Raw genomic sequence first — 9,523 nt, 5'->3', positions numbered from 1 at the left:
GATGTCAGGCTTCAGACAAAGGGTAGTAATCAAGCATGGGAAAACCAACGAAAGGCCAGGCTGAGTTGCCCGCATTCGAACCTCATCGGCTATGAATTTCCCTATATCAACTGCATACTGGGACATGATGGAAGCCACTACAATCGCCTGGGTTATAGTGAGCTGATTATCTGTCTGAGTTGGTTGAAGTCTATACATTAGGACACTCCACCAGAATTGTGCCTCCACTGAAAGATCTTTCTTTTTTATCGGGGCACCAGAATTTGTACGCCAAACTGGATTCCCTCTAGCAATCACCGAGGCCACCCACGGTACTTCTCTCATCTGGTCAGTCCTGTTCCCCGCCAATCTATAGTGTAACTCATCAGTGTTTGCCGGCAGTTCATAGTTGTCCCCGAAGTAGAATCGGTTGATGGCCTTGCTGGAGAAATCAATCCTTACACCTCTAATAGTCACCTTTTGGAGCCGTACCACTGTCTTTGCTTGTTGGGATGGCTTGTACCTGTTGTTTATCTCTGCCGTATAGTTGGCATAGTACTCTTTCACAATAGATGGTACATATGTGCCGAGTGGATGGCTAAGGAATCCCCATCCACGGTGATCAATGATAGCCTGTATGGTTGGGAAGTGTTCCAACCCTTCGAAACAGATCCGCCTCTCCTCATAGATGTTTCGGCGGAAACCCTGTCCTCCTTCCTTTGACTCTAGCCCTTTATCATATATTTCTTTCGAGCCTTAGACCGAGAACCGAACAGCATCTTCAGACCGCTCCTTTATTCTGTTCTCATTTAGGCGTGCCGCCTCTTCAGCATCAGATTTTTCCGGTGCATTAGTCGCCTTTTCTCGACTAGGCAGGTCAGGAGAGGTTGATGAGTGCTCCCCATCACTGCTGGTCCCCTTATCAGACGGGGGATGTGCCGAAGTTTGGGCTGCTCTTCGCAGCCTTGTGGTTCGTGCGACAGGAGACTGGTCTTCATTGCGGAGCCTAGTTTGGACTTGGGTTCGGCCTCGCCCTTGGCCTTATCCTGTGCCATGAGCACGACCTCTTGTTTTAGCCATACCTGTGGACTACATATTAGTATCTGTAATAATGAACATGTAGACAAGGATGCATTTTTTTTTATATATATACGGGCTGTGAAAAACATAAGGTCCGTAAAACAGATCGTAGATTTGGGACAGAATGACATGCTTGTTCATAGAGATTTTACGATGGAATTATATGGTCCGTATAATTTTTATGGTCCGTAAAACTCTTCGTAAATTTGGGACAGAAAATTTGGGAACTCAGGCAGCTGTTTTATGACACAAGTTACGGTCCGTATAATTTATACGGTCCGTAAGTTATGTCGTAAAACAAGAACATAGAGACTCACTGCACATGGTATATATACGACACAAATTTATGGTCCGTATAATTTCTACGGTTCGTAAATTTATCCGTATATATACTTTTCTCTATAATTAGTCACCCAGGCTTCTCCCTGACCCTATGCATTCAAAACTTGTTCTTAGACATGGAAACATGTTATTTTTCTCACATCATGTCGGGGTTACTTAGACTTCACTCTAATCTACTCTTTTTTCTCATTCAAGCATTTTATCGGACAGTTGGTGGGCATAACGAATGGTTATATCAATTAAAGACATAAACACTCGAAATGCCCACCGACCCAATGGGATTTTCAAATTCTCGTTTCCCATGAGTCTAATGTTTAGCAACACTACCAAATCCCCGCTCCATCTGATTTCAAGTTCTATTCCCCTAACAATAAAAATCCCAGAAATCACCCATAAGGGTATTTAGGAAGCACACAGGAGATCATAACTAGGGTATGAGAGCATTAACAAACTTGATAGGGATGGAGATGAGTAACTTCACTGAAGAATATTAGTAGGAAAGGAATAAAAATAAAATGCCTTTTGCTTCTTGCTTCAACTGTTGTGGGTGAGGAGGGTTTGTTTCGTGGATATGGTGGTGTGGAGGGGGGAGGGGGTTGGGATTACGTGTGGGGAGTGTTTTTAGGGGTGTGGTTTGGTAGTAGAGGGAGTGAATTTAGGGTATTTGAATTTGAAAGGGAGAGAAACGGATGATTGTGGATTTGAAGATGAAGCAAAAATAACTGTGTCGTTTATTATGTATACCCGCATGTTGTTATGGTTTCCCATGAAAATTTCACTTAAACTTACCTGGCCCTTTACGCTCTTAATCTACGACCGTATAAATTTCACGGGCCGTAGATTTGTCCGTAGATCTGCGACGGTAAATTGATTTGACGATCCTCGGTTTACGGTTAAACATACGGTCCGTATAAACTATACGGTCCGTATGTTATGGCGTAAATTAAGGACAGAAAGAGCTTTTACCTGACTTATGTTCTATGCTTCCATCTACGGACTGTATATTTTATACGGACCGTAGATTCTGGCGTAAATCATTAACGGAGAACCATTTTTTTCTTCTTCAATCTACGCTTCCATCTACGGACCGTATATTCTAGCGTAGATCATCCCCAGTGTCTATCCTTTGCATCCTGCACCAAAACAAACATTACCCTATATGCTGCAAACAAAAACAGAACGAAAAATAAACATTACACTTGGGCTGCCTCCCCAAGAAGCGCTTGATTTAACGTCGTGGCACGACGGTGGTAACCATTCACTTCTTATCTGCATACACCAGATCATTGTTCGTTCCGAGGTGCTTCAACTTGTATTGGTCAACAATCCTATCCTCCAAAACCATCCCGTGATAGTGCTTCAATCTCTGCCCATTCACCTTAAATGTCCGAGTTCCATCTCCGGACTTTAACTCAATTGCTCCATGGGGTGAAACACCTACCACCTCAAACGGACCAGACCACCTTGATTTTAGCTTACCAGGTAGCAACTTCAACCGAGAGTTAAATAGCAATACAGGATCACCCTTGTAGAACTCTCGTTTCAGGATCTTCTTGTCATGGTATTGCTTCATCCTTTCTTTATATAGTGATGCACTCTCATATGCCTGGTACTGAAACTCATCCATCTCATTTTAGTTGAAACAACCTGAGCTTGGTTGCTTCCTCCCAATCCATATTCAGTTTCTTCAGCGCCCACATAGCCTTGTGCTCAAGCTCAACTGGCAAGTGACAAGCTTTTTCGAACACAAGCTTGAAGGGTGAAGTCCCAATCGGAGTCTTAAAAGCAGTCCGGTATGCCCATAGAGCATCATCGATCTTGCGGGCCCAATCAGTTCTATTTGCATTTACTGTTTTTGCTAGAATACTATTGATCTCCCTATTGGATACTTCAACCTGTCCACTTGTCTGAGGATGATAAGGTGTTTCTACCCTATGTTTTACACCATATTTCTCCATCAATCCTGCGAAGGCTCTATTACAAAAGTGGGATCCACCATCGCTGATTATAGCCCTTGGAGTACCAAAACGAGTAAATATGTTCTTCTTGAGGAACCCCATAACACTCTTGGCCTCGTTATTAGGTAAAGCCACCGCTTCTACCCATTTTGACATATAATCCACAACAACCAAGATGTATTTCATGCCACCTGAACTCACAAAGGGTCCTATAAAGTCAATCCCCCAGACATCAAACACTTCTACCTCCATAACAAATTCATAGGCATCTCTTTCCTTCTGCCTATATTCCCTTGCCTCTGACATTGATCACAAGACCGCACCAATAAATTAGCATCATGAAAGATGGTTGGCCAGTAATAACCGCATTCAAGTACCTTAGCTGCAGTCCAATTACCACTATGACCCCCAACAGGAGAGTCATGGCATGCCTTTAGAATCTCCATCACTTCACTTTCCGGAACACAGCGCCGAATGATGTTGTCAGCACATGTTCGGAACAAATAAGGCTCGTCCCAATAGTATTTCCGAGCACCCCGCAAGAACTTCTTCTTTTGGTAAGCTTTGATATCTTCTGGAACTACGCTTGTTACCAAATAAATGGAAATGTCAGCATACCACGGTGCTACCTCCGTTGACACAGCCAACACCCTCTCGTCTGGAAAAGCATCATCTATATCTAGCTCATCAGAAGGTCTCCCAGCTTCTTCAAGCCGAGAAAGATGGTCAGCAACTTGGTTTTCAGTGCCCTTGCGGTCCTTCACCTCAAAATCAAACTCTTGCAGCAATAACACCCATCTGATAAGTCGCGGCTTTGCTTCCTTCTTTTCCATGAGGTATATTAAGGTTGCATGATCAGTGTAAACCACTACTTTGGACCCCAACAAGTAGGCTCAAAATTTCTCAAAAGAAAACACAATAGCTAGCAGCTCTTGCTCCGTCACTGTGTAATTCATCTGGGCAGCATTCAGTGTTCTGCTTGCATAATAGATCGGGTGCATAATTTTATTGTGCCTCTGCCCAAGCACAACACCTATTGCTAAACCACTAGCATCACACATCAGTTCAAATGGCAAGAACCAGTCAGGAGCAACAATAATAGGACCTGTAGTGAGACGCTCTTTTAACTCCCCAAACGCCTTTCGGCACTTATCATCAAACATAAAATTAGCCTTTTTTTCAAGAAGCTTGCACATTGGGTTAGAAATCTTGGAGAAATCTTTGATGAAGCGCCTGTAGAACCCAACATGTCCCAAGAAACTTCAGACACCTTTGACTGAGATAGGTGGTGGAAGTTTTGCAATCACATCAATTTTCGCTTGATCGACCTCAATTCTATTTTCAGAGGTTTTGTGACCAAGGACGATCCCTTCCTTCACCATAAAATGGCACTTCTCCTAGTTTAGCACGAGATTTGTTGTTACACCTCGGAAAATCTTCCTTTGATGCACAAGTGAATGGACTAGTGAAGATTACGAGCATACAGTACTTCAATAAGTAAGAAATAACGTTTGATGACCCTATGTAAGATTTCAAAGACATCCGATGTTAGACAAGAAAGTTGGCCAAGAGGAGGCAAGACATACGATAGGTATCGGAAAGTAAATACGGGTAACGAGTTAATAAGGACTTAATGATGTCTTGGAGAAGAGTGATAATGTCCCTTAGATTGGTATTGAGGTGTTGAACAAGTGCTAAGAAGGTTCCACAAGGATTGGAGATCAAATGAGTCGACGAAACGAGCTTCGGAATCACTGGGGATTATACGGCCAAACATACTGGCCGTATAAATTATACGGTCCGTATGTTTGGGATCGTATAATCAACCCAGAATGGCATAACTTTCTGGACCAAACATACGGCTCGTACAAATTATACAGACTGTATGTTGGTCCGTATATCGGGTCGGGACTGAAATGGGTCATTAAATAAAGGATTCAAGTCTTATTTCATTTCACTTCTATATCACACCCCTTCTCTATAAAACATCTCTCTACATTTATTCCACAAGAATTCAAGGATTGTTAGTGATCAACAACACTAATCAAGTGAATCAAGTGTAAGAAAACCCATTAAAGATCATTCAAGTCAAGAAATCTCATTGGAGATGAACTAGGGTTTTTGCTCAAGTGGGGTATTATTAACCAAGGCTTGTTCCTACAATATCTAAGGTAAGATTTATGATATTTCTATGTTGTTTAAAGTATTTGAGAGTTGAAATACTTGGATTGTAGAAGGGTGTAGAAAAATGGGTCATGAATGTGGAATAGTGCCATTTTGAGTAATAGCTTGAATTGAGTCATGATTCTTTATGTGTTGTGATGTAAATATGTTATAAATGACATAGAGAACATGGGATGGGAAATGTATGTGAATGAACGTAGTCGTGTGTTATAGCCATGGATATGAGTAGTTGAAAGTGAGTTGAGAAATGTGGATAATGCGGATGAATAATGACTATCGTTATAGTATTGTGAATGTATTATTGACGTTTGGGTGTCGATATACGCTATTGAGGAATGTCGTATAAATAAAGGAGATGCTGTCCAGTTTTCTCTAGTTTTAGTCATGTATGCTAGCCATCAATTTCTAATGATAGTATGACTTTAATGAAGGTAAAAACGCGATCGTTGAAGGAGAACGTGCAAGTGGTAAATAGTTGAACGGAAAGGTATGTAAGGCTAACCCTTCTTTCATAAGGCATGGTTCTTTGGCCAATCATCTAAATCTTCTGTAAGACTGTGATGCCCTTCAAATGATTCAATCTTCCGAGATAGTAAGCTCACGATTCTTGATATGCTATGATTGTACTAAGTTCCTCATATGACGAGTAAGCCTATAAAGATAGATGTAATGAATGACGATAATAGTGATAATAATATTGATGACGACTATAATGGTAATAGCGATAACCATAGTGATGGCGATGATGATAGTGATGATAATAGTAAAGATGCTTATGAGCTATTATTTATATGTACCTATGTATGACTATGATGGGACCCCGAGCTTATAAGGCCAGGTAAAGTATGTATATGATTATGTAACGCGTGCACACCTCTGCAGATCATACGGATAACCTTGACGCCTTGGTAGGGCCAAATAGATGTAACCCTGAAGCCTTGGTAGGGCCAGATATGTGTAACCTTGAGCCTTGGCTGGCCAAGTATGTATGAAACACCGATCCCTTACGGTCGGGTTTGTTATGTAAATGCTATGTATATGATATCAATATGAGTACGAATATGCTAAGTATATGTAAGTGTTGTGTAAAGGTTACGTATATGTAATGTATATGAGATGTAAATGATTAAAACACAATATCTCTTTATTCTTATATCATAGACCTAGGTGAAATTTCTAACCCTCAATCCGTCATGTTTCCAATAAAAGGACCTTGAAATCAAATGGTAAACCGAACAACAATTCCAATCAAATAATCAATCAAGATTTCCATGAGAGAGTATACAATGCAATGATGTGGGATGCAATGCAGTGATATGCAAGTGCTATGCAATGCCCGTATGCTTCATCTCTGATGTGCCGGGAAATTCTGGCACATCTAAGGCCTTTTTATGAGAAGTTTTACTTATTTTTAAGCAAGTTAGTGGTAATTTAATGTGTTTTTAGTGTTTTTCAGGTAATAGAGCAATTTTGGGATGAAAACTGTTAAAGTGCAGAATTTGGCCTTGATGACAAAATATTGGTCATATTCTCAAATACGGGTCGTATTCCTTGGGCATGCTGAGAAGATATTAAAATACGAACAACTTTTACGGATCATATTTCCCTTTACGGTCCATATTTCAAAGCGTATTTAACATTAAGACACTTGGCAGAAAGTTGAGATTTTACAAGTTGAAATACGACCAAGCAGAATATGGTCCGTAAATCAAAATACGGTCCGTAATCTATGATGTTGCAGTTGCCCAAATTTTGAAGGAATACCAAGGCGTAAACTAGTTTACGATCCGTATTAAACTAGTTTACAGTCCGTAATGTGAAATACGAACCGTATTTTATGTCGTCGGGGACCAAAGTGTAATTCTGTAACTTTTATGTTTCAAAACCTATAAATAGCCCCATGTAGGGTTTTATTTCAGTTCAGTTATTATTTTCTTGACTTTTAGCTTAGAGCATTAAATACTCTCTTGACTTTGGAGATTCAAAACATCAATTCAAGTATTGTCAATTCCTTTTTTCATCAAAAATAAGCAATTATGAATTCTTCAATTTCTTATTTCTTGTTCTTTGTCATGAGTAGCTAAATTCCCTTACTAGGGTTGTGAAACCATTGATGGGTGTTTTGTGATTGGGTTTTGTGATTGATATACACATAATGGGTTATTAGGGTTTATTTATTCTTCATTCTTCATTCATAATTAATGGTTGCAATCATTAATTAAAGCCATAAATCTTGATTTGTTTGGGAAAATAATTAGGGTTTGGTAAGAATAAATAACAAGAACTCAAAGCTTTAAACTTTTTTTAATAAATTCACTTAGGAATAAAAAGAATTTACTTGGAATAATAAACCATTCTTCAATATTCACTTTTTTATATTTGGGAAAATCATAGAAAGAGATAATCTTTATTTATTGGGAAATAGTAGAGATTCATATAGAGGTTAAGTGGATTCATATAACGATCCATTAGAAGTATATCAAGATCAATACCCATGATCATACACTTTACCTAAAGGGGACACTAACTTGGTTTCTTTTATCATAAATTACAATCCAAAGCAATTAGTTAGCCATTTGTCATAAACAACCAACTTTTACCAGAATCATCGGAGTAAGGCACTAGACCTAAATTAAGCATTATACGATTTTAGTAACCTTTTCACACCATATTCCCTATGGGATTCGACCCCAACCTTGTTGGGTTACTATATTTGACATTGTACGCTTTACGTTAATAAAAGGTGTAATTTGAGCGTATCAAATTTTGGCGCCGTTGCCGGGGAATACAGTTTTGAAATTACTAAATAGTGTCTGCTTTGATTGAAGTCTTTTGCTTATTCCATCACACCTTGTTAGCTATTCCTTATAAACCAGGTGAACATGAATCCAAATCTGCAAAACCAACGTGCTGGTAACTAGGGTGGCCGATTGAATAATCAAGCGAATGAATCAGATGAAGAGAACATTTTCGCTGATTTTGTTGCTCAGGAGGACTATGCATCTGCTATTGTTCATCCTCGGGTTGGAGCTACAAGTGTCAAAATTGGTTCCTCTCTCTACCAGTTGTTGAAGCTTGAGGGCTACTTTTGGAACTCTACGTCATTTGTAGAACTTTTGGAGAGTGACCCTCAACGTCATTTGTAGAACTTTGTGGATGTGTGTGCTCATCACATCCAAAACCATGTTTCACAGGATGCTATTCGACTGAGACTTTTCAAATATTCCTTAGCTGGATATGCAAGAGCATGGTTCGAGAAGCTGCCCCGAAATTCTATTACTACATGAGCAGAGATGGTAGCAGTCTTTCTCAAGAAGTGGTATCCTCCTAGCAAGAAGGCTGAGATTTGTGACAAGATCTGTGAATTCAAGCAGCGACTAGGGGAACAATTATATGAAGCTTGGGAGAGATTTAAAGAGTATTTGAAGAAATTTCCAAGTCATAGTTTTACGGAGCACATATTAATGGAGAAGTTCTACCGAGGGTTGGATCCCGTGACGCAATCAATTGCAAACAACGAAGCTGATGGTTGTTTTATGGATAATTCTAGGAAACTATAACAATTATTACGATGGTGCGAACAAAGGGAACTACAACAACAACAACAATTTTGGGAATAAGAGTTCCAATCCTTATATTCCACCGAAAGGGCAATCAATAGACCAAGGTAGTTCGAGGGTTGAAGCAATGCTTGAGAAGGTTCTGGCAAATCAATCCAAGTCTGAAAGGACATTATCTGGGCTAATAGAGACAATGGGGTCCCATACAATAGCTATTCAGAAGCTCAAGTCACAGATACGTGATATTTCTAGAGAGCAGCACCCTCCTAAAAAGGGAGGACTTCCTAGTGACACTATTCCGAATCAGAAGAATGGGGGAGACGGTGTAGACTGTGTATTTGCCATTAGTACTCGGAGTAGTAAAATACTCTAAGGTGATGAAAAGAAGGTTGTTGAGCTCGAGCCTATTGATGAAGAGGA

At 39.9% G+C, this 9,523-nt stretch overlaps 1 non-coding gene across 1 annotated transcript; it reads right to left on the bottom strand.

The window, feature by feature from the left end:
* Positions 1 to 8,885: 8,885 nt before the first annotated feature.
* Positions 8,886 to 8,991, bottom strand: LOC132600967 (small nucleolar RNA R71). Its single transcript, XR_009567422.1, has one exon. It is a non-coding gene; the product is annotated as a small nucleolar RNA R71 (small nucleolar RNA).
* Positions 8,992 to 9,523: the final 532 nt, after the last annotated feature.

The sequence above is a fragment of the Lycium barbarum genome, chromosome 6, assembly GCF_019175385.1.
Source record: "Lycium barbarum isolate Lr01 chromosome 6, ASM1917538v2, whole genome shotgun sequence".
NCBI lineage: Eukaryota > Viridiplantae > Streptophyta > Magnoliopsida > Solanales > Solanaceae > Lycium > Lycium barbarum.
The sequence above is the reverse complement of the archived record's forward strand: the minus strand, read 5'-3'. Positions and strand labels throughout refer to the sequence as shown.